Below are 19,647 nucleotides of genomic sequence, written 5' to 3'. Positions count from 1 at the left end.
TCGCCTCCGGCACCCTGCCGGAGAGGGGATTCATCTCCCGGAGGACTCTTCATCGCCATGATCGCCTCCGGAGTGATGAGTGAGTAGTTCACCCCTTGTAAACACCCGGATTTTTAAGTCCAGATGCCTATTATGCCATTCATCGCAATCCCAGGAATATTGTTTTTGCGAGACATAATAGCTTGATATCACAACACATCATTTATTACAACACGTAATCGTCTTACAACAAAGGATCACCTGATCCAGTCTTAATACAACATAGTGGATCTAGAGATCCTATTACAAAGCACACAGCGGGAGCGAAGTAACGGTCGTGGTCCATCTGTTCCACAGGCAACTTGTTGACGTCAGGAGCGGTCCTAGTTGTCGTAGACGTTCTGCTGTCCATCTTCCTCGTACAACTGTTCACCTTCATAGTCTGGCCATTTGAATAGCCAGGGACAAAGCCATGAGTACTTTTAAAGTACTCGCAAACTAATACTAGTGTAAGCATTATCGATTGTGGCAAAGGGATACTAAGCTCTAGGTTTATTTGCACAAAGCCAAGTTTATTTCATAAACATTTAGTAAAGATGCTTGAATCACTAGACTAACTCAAGTGGGAACATTAGTGTCATTCCCACAACTCTGTTGTGGTTCCAGTCACCATTTACCGGTCACAATCCAGTCACCAGTCACATGTCACATTTTTGAAAATGGTCTGATGACGGAACAGTATGGCCTTTCCAATCGTCCGTAACCGTGGACACGGCTATTCGAATAGTTCTACACTCTGCAGAGGTCGTACACTTGTGCCACAATATTTGCAATAATCCGTCAGGGTTAGCTGGCCCTGATTTATCATACTCCGTATGCGGACTACCAACCATAACCTTTCACTTATATACCCTAGTACAGGCACCTCTCCCCATGAGCTTGGCCTCCCGGTGAGAACCAACTGTTAACCCGGGAACTGCACAGGGCTTGGGCCGGACAATTCACCTCATTCACGTCATATCACATCACTTCTGTAGAGGCAGCCTTCAGCTTAACCCCGATGACGCTTGTTCAGAGGGAACCCATACTAAAGCACATAAATTTCTAGTTAAGCCCTTACCCATGTTGGGTATTGTGGGGGTACCTTCAAAATTGGAAGGGTATCGCATCCGAACCCAACCATCAGTTTATTATCAAAAATCACTATCTTCTCTTAGTCATATTCACCTTCAAAGTCATTCAATCGAATGAACCATCATTCCAAGGTTTCAACTTCATTTCAAAGTCACATGTTCCCATCTAGAGTAGTCATATTTTAATTGATTAGCGCTAGCAACTATTTCATGAGGGGTGCTAAATATCCTGGAGCTTGCTAGGCTAAGTGTAATCCTTTGGTACTATTCTATAATTCAACCAAGTGAATCATAAACCAAAAAGTAACTTTGATAAATAAAATCCAGTAAAGCTTGTTAAGTAAAAATTTGGGATAGGAGCATTAAGCATAAAGTAAAAGTAATGATGTCTTGCTCTTGGAGAGCTTTGCATTCTGATGGTTAGCAATTTGATTACTTGCACTGGTAATAGCTGGCATTAGTATTAGCTTGCAAGAGTATTATCTTGCCTTGATTGGTGAAGTGATCAAAGTGTTCTTCTTCTTCCTCTTGGTAGAATACCTCCTCCTCTGGATAGTCTCCGGTACTAGCGTCTATAAACGAATACGAGGATACAATCACCAAACAATACTTAAGTACTCTGAATTAGCCTTAGTGGCTCACACAATGATCTAGCATCACTACTTAATATTTATTACAAGATTATGCTAGGGTTTCCTTATTTAATAATAGGAAAATAATTTCCTCTCATTGAGAATGGAGTTAGGGTTTCTCTTTAGTTTGTGAGAAAATAATTTCCTCTCATTGAATCTTCTTAAGATTTAATTTCTCTTATGAATAATATATGACCTAGGTTGACTAAAGTCAACCTCTTCATACTTATCATTTGAGAAAATGATTTAAATGAGGTTCCATACCTCATGCAATTTAATAATAACCTGGTAGTGATTTAATGCCACCAAATAATTCAATATGAGGTTACCTAGACTATGATCACTACCTCATATTGGATTACTTGAGAACAAGATTTAAATGAGAGGGGTATCTCTCATATGATTTAACACATATTTGTAACTAATTTAAAGGACTAGTATTGAGTTGATTTAATATTCTTAAATAACCAGGGCTGATCCTATGTTGACCAAGGTCAACACTTCACACTTAGTATTTGAGAAAAGTGAGTTAAATGAGATTCATTATCTCATGTGATTTATTTAATCTTTGGAAATTCAAATACCTATTTAGATTAAAAACTACAAGTGAGCAAGTATGAGCCTAGGAAAGTAAAGGTCAATACATTACTTCATTTTATTTGAGAAAGATGATTTAAATGAGGTGAGCACCTCCTACTATTTTAATAACCCTTACAATGGTTTAATATTATTAATTAATTTAAGGTGAGTTTTAAATGGACCATGGGATCTACTTCATATTAATAAAGTGGAGGCAAGATTTAAATGAGGCCAAAGTATTTCCTATGATTTAATAACTAGGTTTGAAATATTTAAATACCACTTATTAGAATGATTAAATATTTTCAATTAGGAATCTATGGGTTAATAATATATGTGTTATTAATTCTCATTGAACTATTTGGATTAATGATTTAAGTGAGAGGCTATACCTCATATAAGTTGAACTATCCTCTACATGATTTAAAATTTCTAAGTAACTAAGCATGAGACTTACTTGACCAAGGTCAGTACCTCTATTTGAATTACTTAAGATCACAATTTAAATGAGAGATAAGCCCTCATACTATTTAAATAATTCCATGAGTACGTATTAAATGAACTAGAAATATCTCCATAGCCCTTATTTAATTTTAGTCCATGATCATGCAAAACAACCATGCTATGTTTTTACATAAACAATTAGATTATGTCAAATGTGATTTATTAGAGTTGGAATCAACTTAAAATCATTTCTAGATAATTTCTAATATTTATTTGAAGTCAGAAAAGTCCCTGCCTTGTTATTTTTATCATCTAAATTTAATTTCGAATTTGGACATGAGGCCAGTGGCATTGTTTAGATAATTTAATGAGCTTTCTAAATATATAAAATTTGTTAGATTTGGTTTGGTAGATTTCAAACTATTTAATTTTGAAGTTGGCACCAGTATTGAATTTGAACTAAATAGATTAAATCGAATTTGAATTACTGGGCCACGCGGGAAAGCAAAAATGGGCTAAACAGGCTAAACGGACTGGGCCGGCCCAACTAACACTGACCACGCCGCGGGCCAGCTGACAAGAGGTCCCACGCGTCAGTGACTCGTAAACAGCGAATCGGTACCTGTGACTGAGAGGCGTTGGATCAGGCGAACGATCGACGGTCGAGCGTCGTCGTCGTCGACGGGGAAGGAGGGCGTGCTGCGCCGGCGAGGTAGGGGGTCGGAGGGCGCGCTAGGTCGCCGGCGGTCGAGGGAGGGTGTCGAGGCGTCGTTGGCGAGGGTGAATAGGCGCCTGGTACAGTGGCTGAGCTCGGGGCGGCGTGGATCAATGGATTGATCTGCGGCGGGCTCCGGCGATCGCCGGCTAAATTGGGACTCTCCGTGGCGTAATCGGTGTGGAGAAGAGGTGGAGGAGGTCGAGGAGAGGTAGGGGAGCAGATGGTGTGAAGGAAGCAGGGGCGGAGGAGCGCTATTTATAGAATGGTGTGGAGGCCGGCGGGTGCTGTGAGAGGGCATCGACGGCGAGGTCGTTCCAGGGCGCGAAGGGGCAAGCTAGGGGGTGCGCTAGGTAGCTGCGATCATGGCGTGTACAATGCGCGTGAAGGGGCAGCGAGGGGAGGACGATGGCAGGCTGGCGACGTTCGAGTGTCCTCAGTACCGTGGCGGCAGAGCTCGGATCATTGCGACGGTGACGAGGCGTCCGCGAGCCGCGGGGCGGGTCTACGGCGTAGAGGGGAGGTTGGCGAAGCGCTAGCGCAGGTAGGCATGCGGGGGAGGACGAGGGTGCTCGAGCGCTTGGCGCTCTGGCGCGTCCAGGATTGGGTCGGGGCGCGGTCACCGCGTGTCTGGCACGCCGTGGCGAGGTACTGGACGCGTGCGTTCTGGCTGCTATCGTGCAAGGGGGAGGCTCGGCCGTGCACAGGCAGTGTCCTGGTGTACCAGAGATGATAATTGACAAGGTGTAGGGGAGAGTAGGGGCTCAGGTTGCTCGAGTGCCATGGTGGCCGGCATGGTGCACGGTGTGAATAGTTTAGGGCTTTTCCATGCTTAAAGCAGCAAGAGCAAGGACGTGTAGAGGTGCAGGGGTGTAGAGGGGTGATGATCATCACAAGTTAAAGGTGGTTTAGGCCAAAACCCATCTGGATAAAAGCATGTGTGCAAAAATATGAATCATGCCTGCAAGGTGTTCGACACAATGGCCGCATGAAGAAAAATTTAGAATTTTGCAATTCTTTTTGGTGGAGTTCATTTATATAATTAAGGTGATGGAATGGTGGTGGTGGTGTTCATTTTGGTGGTGGTTTGTGAGATTTCAAATTTTAGGTCATCTTCACTTTAATTCAAGGTCACCACTTGGCAATTCTCTATCTGGTCAACCTGGTCAACTTCAGCAGAGATGGTCAACATGAAAGTTGTTGACCTTTACATGGTCTTGGATGACATGGCATTGGTTGACTAAGTTTGGTTTGAGAATTAAGAAATACAGAGGGGTAAAGTGGGGAACATTTTATAAAATGGCCAAATGACCATTATCACATGTATGTTGATTTTGAGATTTTCTTTGATTTGATTTTGGTTTCTTTGATGCAATTGTGTTTATTTATCATATATACACATTCTACAAGCAAGAGATCAAGCAATGGTGGCCTTGGTTGAAGTTTTGCAATTTGGCATAATGTGTATGTGAGTGAAATTTGGGAATTTTCTCCCTATTTGATTTCTCTCTATTTGATTTGACTTTGGTTGGCTCTCATGTGGTTCTTATGAGTTTAGAAACATTTTAAAAGCATTGAAACTAAATCAAATGGTCTTGTTCAAAGATTTGCAAATTTGGCCTTAATACATAAGAGGTGATGTGTCAAATTGTAATAAACTTGTGAATTGCTTCCCTTGCTTTACTTAGGCATGGGTTAGAGTCCATTTAATGTTATATTAGGTTTAGAGATGGTTTCACTCCATTTGGTCAAGGTTTGAAGTCATAGGTCAAGGTTTAGTGAATTAGCTATGTGTCACATAGGCTTCTATGCATATGTTGTATTTGAATTTAACTTTGAGTTGGTTTGACCCAATTAGTGTGGTTGAGTGTTGAAATGGTATATGGAGGTGATTCAACCATTCACAACAAGGCCTAGGTTTAATTTTCTTAAATTCCCTTATTTGCTATTTTACTCTCATATGCCTCTATGGCATTTTTAGTTTTCCTTTTTATTCTTTTTGGTTTCAACCTGGAAATGATTTAAGAAGTACTATATAAGGTTTATAAAGCTTTTCCAATCCTTTAAGTAAAGTGGAAAGGTCTAGGGTAAAGATTTATAGAAATAGCAATAGGCATCTATGCCTTTTTCTTATTTAATTTCCTTCTATTTTATTTTAATTAGGATGGTGAGAAGAGGGGTGGGGTTTTAGGGTTTAAGATTATTTCAAGTACTAGTAACAAGCAATCATGGCAATAGCACAAGGATTAAGCAATATTCTTATTTACCAAACTTAATTTAATAAAAGTTTTTGTTGGTTCCAAAATTTGGAACTAGGGAAATTCATTTGTTTTGGTTTTGAAATTTTTGGGATGCTACAAACCCTTCCCCCTTAAACAAATCTCGTCCCGAGATTTTAAGAAAAGTTAGGTTCCTAAGAGAGATTGGGTATTTTGATTTAGGAAGGCATACTTGTCAGGGTCTGAGGTGCTTCCTGAGCTTCAGTGGCAGTCATGTGGTAGAAACGTCCGTTGTTGTTGTTCTGGTTCCTTCTACTTGCGAAGCGGCGTTGTTGCTGGGCAGGTGTAGCGGTGTTGGCGGCAATCTTGGCAAGCTTCTTGGGGCATTCTTTGGAAAAGTGGCCTACAACTCCACATTCATAGCAGTTTATAGTGGACTTGTCCTTCGGGGTGACGGGGATGGCATTACTTCCAGTTCTCGGGCCAGTGTTGGTGTTGGTGTTGTTCCCAGTGTTGTGGTGGTTGTTGGGGTTGCGGTTGTTATTGTTGTTGCCTCCGGGCTTCGGGGGTCCTCCGTGGTTGTTGCTGTTATTGGGGCGATAAATCTGAGCAGGTGGCCTGTCGTTTCTGGGGGTGAATCCTCCAGAGGAGTTATTGCGGTACTTCTGAGTATGGTGGGGTCCATTCTGGTTAATCATTCTGCGCTTGCGGTTCTCATTGGCCTGATGCAGCTTTCCTTCCATCTGTATGGCTGAGTCTACGAGGGCTTCGAGGTCAGCGAACGGAATATTCACTAACACCGTTTGCATCTCGTCGTGCAGTCCGTTCAAAAATCTTTCCTTCCTCTTCTCATTGGTGTCGGTCTCGTCCGGGGCGTACCTTGACAGAGTGAGAAACCTGTCGCGGTATTCCACCACGGACATTCTTCCTTGCTTGAGTTCACGGAACTCATCTCTCATTTTCTTGATTAATCCTTGGGGCACATGGTACTTGCTGAACTTCAGCTTGAAGTCTTCCCATGTCATCATCTGTCCTGCATTCATTGCACGGGCACTAGTCCACCAGGCTCTTGCAGGTCCTGACAGGTAGTGGGTGGCAAACAGTACTTTTTCTGCGGCTTCTACTCCCGCAACTTCAAGGTTGTTCTCAATTGTCTGGAGCCAGTCATCAGCATCCAAGGGCTCTTCAGTCTTGCTGAACATTGGAGGGTTGGTGTTCTGGAAATTCTTCAGCTTTGACCCAGGGTGATCGTGGTTTCCACGGCCTTGATTGTTCTGAGCTAGCTGTTGCAGAGCAGTGATATTGGCCTGCCTCTCAGTGCGTTCGGTCTCTCTGTCTTCCATCATGAGCTGCAGCATTTTTATCAGCGCATCTTGGTTTGCGTTGCGATTTGGGGGTGCCATCTAAACCAGTAGATAGATCATGAGGTAAGAGGGAATTTTCTAGGGCTTATTTTGAGTTAGGTTTAAACTTAACACTTGAGATCTTTTGTGTGCTGAACATAGCACAAACTTTATTTATTCACATCAAACATCACACATTACAAGCTAAAGCACTAAGGGTTTTTAAGAACCCTTCTTCCATAACTACGATACATGGTGCGGGATACAACTCACTCCTACGTAAGTGAAGCTAGGGCAACTATTCCTCATTGTCTTCATCCACATCGATGGGAATGATCCCATCCTCGGCAGCCTCCAGAAACTCGTAGTCCTCCTCATCAGTGAACTCGTCATCCTCAAAGTCGTTGTCGTCACTCAGGAAGTCATCGCCTCCTTGGATGTCTTCTCCATCCTCCTCCATCTCCCGGATCCGGTCCTGCCGTGTCCGGACGAGCCACCTCTAAGGTGCGAATCTTCTCGCGAAGACGGGTGATCGTAGCGACATTCTTGGCGCGCTGCAGGCGAAGTGACCGGCGGTCCTTGGCGAGTAGTCTGATGGCGTCAGCATGATGAGCCAAAGCCATCTGGGCACGGTGGGAGTGGACACGTGTCAGCTCCAGGTCCTTCCGGGTCTCATTAAGCATAAAGTCCAAATGCTGCACATGGATCCCGAGCACCGGGTGCGAAGAGAGTGCCATGGGCTCTCCCATGGTGTCGTGCCTCGCAAAGTGGGCGAAGCGGCTCCCCCGGAGTGTGGCGATGTTCTGTCCGCACACCCGAGCAAGTCCCTCCTGAAGAGCGTGAGCAAGACCGTCCACCCAGCTGTATGCCTTGAAGGAGAAAAGGATCCTCTCCGAGATGGGAGGCTCCGAACTTCCCTTCAAGTCAGCGGTGATCATCCACTACTGTTCCCCAGCCGGGGTGTTGTGGATCCGGACTCCGTGGAACTGGGGAGGTGGGCGTTCGAGCTTCTCGGACACTAGGTACAAGTCGCGCTCAAACACCAGACTTCCTCCGTTTTCCAGATCGTAGGTCTCCGTCTGGACGTAGGGCTCCATCTGAAAGTGAAATGGATGAGTAAGTTAGAGATGTGAACAAGTGTGACAAAATTTTAAATGGATTTATAAGGAGGTGCATGGTTTATTATTTTTAAGAAGATCTGGTAGAGGAGAAAATGAATAAGTTTTTCACAAATACTCCCTTCATTTATTTTAGAAACTTAAAATTTTCCGAACGTCCATTCTATCTAGGGTCTCCTAAGGTCAAACAATGGCTCTGATACCAACTTGTAAACACCCAGATTTTTAAGTCCAGATGCCTATTATGCCATTCATCGCAATCTCAGGAATATTGTTTTTGCGAGACATAATAGCTTGATATCACAACACATCATTTATTACAACACGTAATCGTCTTACAACAAAGGATCACCCGATCCAAGTCTTAATACAACATAGTGGATCTAGAGATCCTATTACAAAGCACACAGCGGGAGCGAAGTAACGGTCGTGGTCCATCTGTTCCACAGGCAACTTGTTGACGTCAGGAGCGGTCCTAGTTGTCGTAGACGTTCTGCTGTCCATCTTCCTCGTACAACTGTTCACCTTCATAGTCTGGCCATTTGAATAGCCAGGGACAAAGCCATGAGTACTTTTAAAGTACTCGCAAACTAATACTAGTGTAAGCATTATCGATTGTGGCAAAGGGATACTAAGCTCTAGGTTTATTTGCACAAAGCCAAGTTTATTTCATAAACATTTAGTAAAGATGCTTGAATCACTAGACTAACTCAAGTGGGAACATTAGTGTCATTCCCACAACTCTGTTGTGGTTCCAGTCACCATTTACCGGTCACAATCCAGTCACCAGTCACATGTCACATTTTTGAAAATGGTCTGATGACGGAACGGTATGGCCTTTCCAATCGTCCGTAACCGTGGACACGTCTATTCGAATAGTTCTACACTCTGCAGAGGTCATACACTTGTGCCACAATATTTGCAATAATCCGTCAGGGTTAGCTGGCCCTGATTTATCATACTCCGTATGCGGACTACCAACCATAACCTTTCACTTATATACCCTAGTATAGGCACCTCTCCCCATGAGCTTGGCCTCCCGGTGAGAACCAACTGTTAACCCGGGAACTGCACAGGGCTTGGGCCGGACAATTCACCTCATTCACGTCATATCACATCACTTCTGTAGAGGCAGCCTTCAGCTTAACCCCGATGACGCTTGTTCAGAGGGAACCCATACTAAAGCACATAAATTTCTAGTTAAGCCCTTACCCATGTTGGGTATTGTGGGGGTACCTTCAAAATTGGAAGGGTATCGCATCCGAACCCAACCATCAGTTTATTATCAAAAATCACTATCTTCTCTTGGTCATATTCACCTTCAAAGTCATTCAATGGAATGAACCATCATTCCAAGGTTTCAACTTCATTTCAAAGTCACATGTTCCCATCTAGAGTAGTCATATTTTAATTGATTAGCGCTAGCAACTATTTCATGAGGGGTGCTAAATATCCTGGAGCTTGCTAGGCTAAGTGTAATCCTTTGGTACTATTCTATAATTCAACCAAGTGAATCATAAACCAAAAAGTAACTTTGATAAATAAAATCCAGTAAAGCTTGTTAAGTAAAAATTTGGGATAGGAGCATTAAGCATAAAGTAAAAGTAATGATGTCTTGCTCTTGGAGAGCTTTGCATTCTGATGGTTAGCAATTTGATTACTTGCACTGGTAATAGCTGGCATTAGTATTAGCTTGCAAGAGTATTATCTTGCCTTGATTGGTGAAGTGATCAAAGTGTTCTTCTTCTTCCTCTTGGTAGAATACCTCCTCCTCTGGATAGTCTCCGGTACTAGCGTCTATAAACGAATACGAGGATACAATCACCAAACAATACTTAAGTACTCCGAATTAGCCTTAGTGGCTCACACAATGATCTAGCATCACTACTTAATATTTATTACAAGATTATGCTAGGGTTTCCTTATTTAATAATAGGAAAATAATTTCCTCTCATTGAGAATGGAGTTAGGGTTTCTCTTTAGTTTGTGAGAAAATAATTTCCTCTCATTGAATCTTCTTAAGATTTAATTTCTCTTATGAATAATATATGACCTAGGTTGACTAAAGTCAACCTCTTCATACTTATCATTTGAGAAAATGATTTAAATGAGGTTCCATACCTCATGCAATTTAATAATAACCTCGGTAGTGATTTAATGCCACCAAATAATTCAATATGAGGTTACCTAGACTATGATCACTACCTCATATTGGATTACTTGAGAACAAGATTTAAATGAGAGGGGTATCTCTCATATGATTTAACACATATTTGTAACTAATTTAAAGGACTAGTATTGAGTTGATTTAATATTCTTAAATAACCAGGGCTGATCCTATGTTGACCAAGGTCAACACTTCACACTTAGTATTTGAGAAAAGTGAGTTAAATGAGATTCATTATCTCATGTGATTTATTTAATCTTTGGAAATTCAAATACCTATTTAGATTAAAAACTACAAGTGAGCAAGTATGAGCCTAGGAAAGTAAAGGTCAATACATTACTTCATTTTATTTGAGAAAGATGATTTAAATGAGGTGAGCACCTCCTACTATTTTAATAACCCTTACAATGGTTTAATATTATTAATTAATTTAAGGTGAGTTTTAAATGGACCATGGGATCTACTTCATATTAATAAAGTGGAGGCAAGATTTAAATGAGGCCAAAGTATTTCCTATGATTTAATAACTAGGTTTGAAATATTTAAATACCACTTATTAGAATGATTAAATATTTTCAATTAGGAATCTATGGGTTAATAATATATGTGTTATTAATTCTCATTGAACTATTTGGATTAATGATTTAAGTGAGAGGCTATACCTCATATAAGTTGAACTATCCTCTACATGATTTAAAATTTCTAAGTAACTAAGCATGAGACTTACTTGACCAAGGTCAGTACCTCTATTTGAATTACTTAAGATCACAATTTAAATGAGAGATAAGCCCTCATACTATTTAAATAATTCCATGAGTACGTATTAAATGAACTAGAAATATCTCCATAGCCCTTATTTAATTTTAGTCCATGATCATGCAAAACAACCATGCTATGTTTTTACATAAACAATTAGATTATGTCAAATGTGATTTATTAGAGTTGGAATCAACTTAAAATCATTTCTAGATAATTTCTAATATTTATTTGAAGTCAGAAAAGTCCCTGCATTGTTATTTTTATCATCTAAATTTAATTTCGAATTTGGACATGAGGCCAGTGGCATTGTTTAGATAATTTCATGAGCTTTCTAAATATATAAAATTTGTTAGATTTGGTTTGGTATATTTCAAACTATTTAATTTTGAAGTTGGCACCAGTATTGAATTTGAACTAAATAGATTAAATCGAATTTGAATTACTGGGCCACGCGGGAAAGCAAAAATGGGCTAAACAGGCTAAACGGATCGGGCCGGCCCAACTAACACCGACCACGCCGCGGGCCAGCCGACAAGAGGTCCCACGCGTCGGTGACTCGTAAACGACGAATCGGTACCGTGATCGAGAGGCGTTGGATCGGACGGACGATCGACGGTCGACCGTCGTCGTCGTCGACGGGAGAGGAGGACGTGCTGCGACGGCGGGGTAGGGGGTCGGAGGGCGCTGTAGGTCGCCGGCGGTCGAGGGAGGGTGTCGAGGCGTCGTTGGCGAGGGTGAATAGGCGCCTGGCACCGTGGCGGAGCTCGGGGCGGCGTGGATCAATGGATTGATCTGCGGCGGGCTCCGGCGATCGCCGGCTAAATTGGGACTCTCTGTGGCGTAATCGGTGTGGAGAAGAGGTGGAGGAGGTCGAGGAGAGGTAGGGGAGCAGATGGTGTGAAGGAAGCAGGGGCGGAGGAGCGCTATTTATAGAATGGTGTGGAGGCCGGCGGGTGCTGTGAGAGGGCATCGACGGCGAGGTCGTTCCGGGCGCGAAGGGGCAAGCTAGGGGGTGCGCTAGGTAGCTGCGATCATGGCGTGTACAATGCGCGTGAAGGGGCAGCGAGGGGAGGACGATGGCAGGCTGGCGACGTTCGAGTGTCCTCAGTACCGTGGCGGCAGAGCTCGGATCATTGCGACGGTGACGAGGCGTCCGCGAGCCAGTGGGCAGGTCTACGGCGTAGAGGGGAGGTTGGCGAAGCGCTAAGCAGAGGTAGGCATGCAGGGGGAGGACGAGGGTGCTCGAGCGCTTGGCGCTCTGGCGCGTCCAGGATTGGGTCGGGGCGCGGTCACCGCGTGTCTGGCACGCCGTGGCGAGGTACTGGACGCGTGCGTTCTGGCTGCTAGCGTGCAAGGGGGAGGCTCGGCCGTGCACAGGCAGTGTCCTGGTGTACCAGAGATGATAATTGACAAGGTGTAGGGGAGAGTAGGGGCTCAGGTTGCTCGAGTGCCATGGTGGCCGGCATGGTGCACGGTGTGAATAGTTTAGGGCTTTTCCATGCTTAAAGCAGCAAGAGCAAGGACGTGTAGAGGTGCAGGGGTGTAGAGGGGTGATGATCATCACAAGTTAAAGGTGGTTTAGGCCAAAACCCACTGGATAAAAGCATGTGTGCAAAAATATGAATCATGCCTGCAAGGTGTTCGACACAATGGCCGCATGAAGAAAAATTTAGAATTTTGCAATTCTTTTTGGTGGAGTTCATTTATATAATTAAGGTGATGGAATGGTGGTGGTGGTGTTCATTTTGGTGGTGGTTTGTGAGATTTCAAATTTTAGGTCATCTTCACTTTAATTCAAGGTCACCACTTGGCAATTCTCTACTGGTCAACCTGGTCAACTTCAGCAGAGATGGTCAACATGAAAGTTGTTGACCTTTACATGGTCTTGGATGACATGGCATTGGTTGACTAAGTTTGGTTTGAGAATTAAGAAATACAGAGGGGTAAAGTGGGGAACATTTTATAAAATGGCCAAATGACCATTATCACATGTATGTTGATTTTGAGATTTTCTTTGATTTGATTTTGGTTTCTTTGATGCAATTGTGTTTATTTATCATATATACACATTCTACAAGCAAGAGATCAAGCAATGGTGGCCTTGGTTGAAGTTTTGCAATTTGGCATAATGTGTATGTGAGTGAAATTTGGGAATTTTCTCCCTATTTGATTTCTCTCTATTTGATTTGACTTTGGTTGACTCTCATGTGGTTCTTATGAGTTTAGAAACATTTTAAAAGCATTGAAACTAAATCAAATGGTCTTGTTCAAAGATTTGCAAATTTGGCCTTAATACATAAGAGGTGATGTGTCAAATTGTAATAAACTTGTGAATTGCTTCCCTTGCTTTACTTAGGCATGGGTTAGAGTCCATTTAATGTTATATTAGGTTTAGAGATGGTTTCACTCCATTTGGTCAAGGTTTGAAGTCATAGGTCAAGGTTTAGTGAATTAGCTATGTGTCACATAGGCTTCTATGCATATGTTGTATTTGAATTTAACTTTGAGTTGGTTTGACCCAATTAGTGTGGTTGAGTGTTGAAATGGTATATGGAGGTGATTCAACCATTCACAACAAGGCCTAGGTTTAATTTTCTTAAATTCCCTTATTTGCTATTTTACTCTCATATGCCTCTATGGCATTTTTAGTTTTCCTTTTTATTCTTTTTGGTTTCAACCTGGAAATGATTTAAGAAGTACTATATAAGGTTTATAAAGCTTTTCCAATCCTTTAAGTAAAGTGGAAAGGTCTAGGGTAAAGATTTATAGAAATAGCAATAGGCATCTATGCCTTTTTCTTATTTAATTTCCTTCTATTTTATTTTAATTAGGATGGTGAGAAGAGGGGTGGGGTTTTAGGGTTTAAGATTATTTCAAGTACTAGTAACAAGAAATCATGGCAATAGCACAAGGATTAAGCAAGATTCTTATTTACCAAACTTAATTTAATAAAAGTTTTTGTTGGTTCCAAAATTTGGAACTAGGGAAATTCATTTGTTTTGGTTTTGAAATTTTTGGGATGCTACACCCCTGGACTATGGGTCCATAGCAGTAGCTAGATGGTCGTCTTCTCCTAATTGTGCTTCATTGTTGGATCTTGTGAGCTGCCTAACATGATCAAGATCATCTATCTGTAATACTATATGTTGTGTTTGTCGGGATCCGATGGATAGAGAATACTGTGTTATGGTGATTATCAATCTATTGTTTATGTGTTGTTTATGATCTTGCATGCTCTCCGTTATTAGTAGAGGCTCTGCCAAGTTTTTGCTCTTAACTCCAAGAGGGGGTATTTATGCTCGATAGTGGGTTCATGCCTTCATTGACACCTGGGATCGTGACGAGTAGGTTCTAAGGTTGTGATGTCTTGTTGCCACTAGGGATAAAACATTGATGCTATGTCTAAGGATGTAGTTGTTGATTACATTACGCACCATACTTAATGCAATTGTCTGTTGCTTTGCAACTTAATACCGAATGGGGTTCGGATGATAACTCGAAGGTGGACTTTTTAGGCATAGATGCGGTTGGATGGCGGTCTATGTACTTTGTCGTAATGCCCGGATTAAATCTCACTATATTTATCATATCATGTATATGCATTGTTATGCCCTTCTCTATTTGTCAATTGCCCGACTGTAATTTGTTCACCCAACATGCTTTTATCTTATGGGAGAGACACCTCTAGTGAACTGTGGACCCCGGTCCTATTCTTTACATAGCATACAATCTACTCGCAATACTTGTTTTTACTCGTTTTCTTGCAAACAATCATCTTCCACACAATACGGTTAATCCTTTGTTACAGCAAGCCGGTGAGATTGACAACCTCACCGTTTCGTTGGGGCAAAGTACTTTGGTTGTGTTGTGCGGGTTCCACGTTGGCGCCGGAATCCCCGTTGTTGCGCCGCATCACATTTCGCCACCATCAACCTTCAACGTGCTTCTTGGCTCCTACTGGTCCGATTAAACCTTGGTTTCTTTCTGAGGGAAAACTTGCCACTGTGCGCATCATACCTTCCTCTTGGGGTTCCCAACGGACGTGTACATCTACGCGCATCACTTGGCGGCTAGGAGGGGCATGTGTCAGTGTCCATGTTCATGCGTTGTCACTTTTTCTGAGAACTACACCTTATAATTTCGTCAACATGGTTAAGATAATGATACTCCTGGCTTTCATGTTGAATGTGCAGTTTCATTTTGACCGTGCACGGCAGAAAGCTTTCAGCTGGATCCATGGACCTTACATTCCACCCAATAGGCAGTTCTTTCCTTCCTGTGTACACAGGTATCACCATAGCGTAGCCGCCTATTTCAGCCGGAGGTGTGCTCCGCCGGATCACTAACGGTGTGCCACACCTGGTACGTCCCAACGTCGGCGCTAGCTGGCTAAGGAACGGTGTGCCCGCCCTGGTGCGTCCTGGCACCGGCAATATCCAGCAGGCAATGCCTCGTACCTCCTAGGAGGTCATTCTGTTCACGACAAGATCCCTTTTGTTCAAGGCCGACGCAATGGGTAATATAATATCATCCCTTGCGGCAGGTATATTTTGAAAGGATGGAAATGGTGGAATGACAGTCATTTTGAAACCTTCAACTTGCGGCACTATTTGCTAGTACTATGTCGAACATAAATGTTGCACTATAACCTTTCAATAATGTTGCTTTACATCAATTTTATATGTACTGCACTGTTGTATTACTACACTTGGCAAAATTAATCACATTTTTTCCTTTTTATGAATAAGTTTTAATACACAATTTGAATTAGCATATTCCTATGTTGCTCTTATGAACCAACAACTAAAGTTCAAGGTAAGAATTTTCCTATTGTACAATTATAATATGTGTCATTACTACTACACTTGCCCTAACTTTGGATCGTATTTTGTAACTATAGTTACATTGCTTATTACTTTTAGGACGTTATCACTTAAAATCCTTTCCTACACAAAAAGTGGTCCTATATATGAGATAAAGTGACAAATCAAAATCCTCCGTGGACATACTTTTGAAATATGTATGTGTTATGTTCATCGATCCTAGTATACTTAAATATCTTAGGCGACAGACGAGCATATAGACTGGAAAATATTTTGACAGAGGTTTCTAGAGTAAATATGCAGGCCTATCATAGCGTTGGTAGAGTGTATTTGTGTTGTTTACAATATGTTATCTTTGAATCATTTTCATTCCATTTTTATCTGTTCATTTGTGGTCGAATAAGTGCCATATGTGGTCTGGTAATACTACATAATTTCTATACCATTGGGTTTTTGCTTTGCTTCAGCCCGCAGAAAATGTGCAATTCAACCCCAAAAAATAAATAGTACCTTCATGTTCCTAATATCGAATTTTGAGGAGATACGTGTTGATTTTGAAAAAAAAATATCTCCACTTCCAAGAGTCTATCTTGGCGGCCAGGAGGATCATGTGCATGTGTCCATGTTCCTGTGTTGTCACTTTTCTGAGAACTACGCCTTGTAATTTCATCAACAAGGTTAAGATAATGATACTCCTCATGGAGATTAAATATAATACTAGGAAGAAAGCAGAAGTTCTGAATTTCAAACTTGTCACTCTCCTTATCACCTTCTATTGATTTCCTGCCATTTAAGTCATGAGATTCTGCCACTGACTTTCTAATACAAACAAAGGTCACAAAAGATAATATCATAGCTAGAACACCGAGAAGTCAATTAGGGGAATGATTGCATCACACTCGACACTTGAATGAATGTCAATTAGATCGATGGCATCACATGCATGTCCATTAGGTCACTCCCTACATAATAATTTTGCAGACAGGTTTAATAGCATTGTCATACAATTGAATACACATAACACAAATTATATGTAAATAAGATCCTACATAAGGTAATAATAATAATAATAATAATAATGACTCACCTCAGAATTTGTGAACCCCTATATTAAATAATTTTTCAATCAATAAGAAATAAAGATTTGTTGCTAGCACTCCTAAGGCAGAGTTCATGATTCCATGCAAAAATAAAATTTTCACCTAATTCACAATCAAAACTACTAGATTGAATCAATATGGCATTCAAACGACCAAGTAATGGCCTTGATGTAAGTGGATGTGCACTCCCATGGTTTCCTTCCCATTATAAGTGCATTCTTCTTCACATAGTTAGATATAGTACGTGTAAGCTCATTGATGGATCTAAGGTTATCTAGAAGCTTCCGTGGCAAACCTCCATCCCAATGTCTGATAATTTCTTTCAAGACTGTTATATTAATCGAAGTTTTTCTGATTAAGAATGCAAGATATTAGGCTACTGATATCTAGAGGCTAGTGATTTTAAACTGAGAATGGTACTGCTGGAAAATCATGCACCCTGAATTTGAGGAAACAAGCTATAAGTTAAGAGCTTGAACAGATCTATGAAAGAAAATGGCACAAAAACTAAACACGATTCAAACTACAAAGGACTAGCATTCACTGCATACCAATAGAATCAACTTGATGCCACTAGAGAAGTTTTCTACATCTCTACTAGAAAATAGAAAAAAAGAACGAAAGTATTGGGTCATCACAAGACAAGAAACATCCACACAAAACTCACTCACTAACTATATAAAAAGTTTTGTTTCATGGATATACTCCCCAACCACAAGCAAAAAAGCTGCAAAGATATATGTAAGTAATTTGCTACCATGCATGATTATGCTGGTAGTATGTACTCTCATCATGCATGGCAAGATAACGTAACTGTAGTTTCTTTTTTTCCACAGATCAAATGTCTTCCACAAGGACTAAATAGATCTTGAAATGAGTACGAAGCTGGTTGTTTCTCACAATATTTTATATGGTGCGTAACAAACATTTAGGCAACACATCAAAACACATCACAGTGGAAGGCATAACATGCACTGAGAACAACACAACGGAAGGTAGCATAGTTAGCAAGGGCAGAAAAAAACATGCACTCGGATAGCCTAAAGTGTATGGAGCTGAAATGTGTGATTTACATAATTAATGACAATCTTGAATGGGTGAAAGCCCGTCGTCACTTTTTGTCGATGATGTCCATGGAGGCCGTCACCTTCTTGGAAGTGTCATTGAGGTGTGGTGCATGTCCTCCATATAGTGGAAACTTGGGGTAGGGGGCTCATACTTGCTGGTTTGGCGGATGATAGCAAACCAACGTCGCTACCCATCGGGGGTTTTGTGTTTGGAATAAGCTTCTCCTAGAGGGACTAATGGAGGATGTTGTCGATGCTAGGGCGGCAGCGCTAGATCTGATGTCGTTTCGATCTATGTGCAAACATTGATGGTGGCGAGTGATGCCCACAAGTATAGGGGATCGCTGAAATCTTCGATAGGAAGCATTACCTAAATTTATAGTTCGACTCAAGGGGAATACACAAATACCAATAAGATTTTAGCAATTGAGACGTAACTCTCAACCACACTTGTATATCAATAAACTCATAGAGCAAGTGGTGATTTGTAGTTATTGATTCAAAGCAGTAGAATAAAATAGTAAACAATAATAAAAATTTCTAGTTTTCACCAGAAGTAATGATGTGTAACTTTCAGTGACTAAAAGCGTAGGCATTAGGTGATAGCATGGTGTTGCATGAATGATATTGATCATATAATGTAATCCTAATAATATAGCATTCATCTCTAATTCACTTGTGTGTAGGTTTGTGATCCAAATATAGCTATGCATACTAAAAAGGAGAATTTACATAACATGTTTTGTCCTGCCTGCTCATTTTACCGGAGCCAACTTGGAACTATAAGCAATTAAGGTCTAAGCATTAGACTTCGTGAACACATAATATCCTCGAACTATCACATATTCCCCTTGTTTTTTTTCCTAATTATCACTGCAGGGTTCGCAGGTTCAACATAACAATAAGCAATACACCTTCCACATAAATACCAACCTCATATATATGATAGAGAAATATAGGTTCAGTACTAAAATCGTGTCACTCGGACCCTAGTAACATGCATTAAACATAGCAAAGGTGTACCAACACTCATACATGAATATCCTCAAGACAAACATCTCAAATCTTAATACATATGGATGATTACATGATCAATCTCATTCAAACCCCATCCACCTCTTATGCCTACAGAGAACTACTCACTCATGATGATAGAGAGTGAGCACATGGTTGCTGGTGATGATGTTGGTGGCGGTGATGGTGAAGAAGCCCTCGAAATCACCCTCTCCGGGGTGGAGAGCATGATCAATCTGACCCCGAAAACGAAGATCGTGGATGTGGCGGCGCTCTGTTTCGCGAAAAGCTTCGTGCTTTTGGAGGGGTAAGTTTTTAGGGTATATAAGGCAGCATGCGAAGGGAGGAGGCGAGATGACGCTCGAGGGCCAAACGAGCCGTAGTGGCGCGCCACCAGCATAGGGCGCGCCACTGGTCCTCGTTTGGGCCTCTTGGGTCCTCTCGTGTGATTCCAAGTTCCGGGCCTCATCTTTTGGTGAAAAAACTTCCGTGGTATTTTTCCCCGATTTTAATTCATGCGAAAACAGAGAAAGAAGACTTTTGCTAAGATCAATG

Source organism: Lolium rigidum, chromosome 3 (assembly GCF_022539505.1).
Source record: "Lolium rigidum isolate FL_2022 chromosome 3, APGP_CSIRO_Lrig_0.1, whole genome shotgun sequence".
NCBI lineage: Eukaryota > Viridiplantae > Streptophyta > Magnoliopsida > Poales > Poaceae > Lolium > Lolium rigidum.
This window is presented reverse-complemented; position numbering follows the sequence as displayed.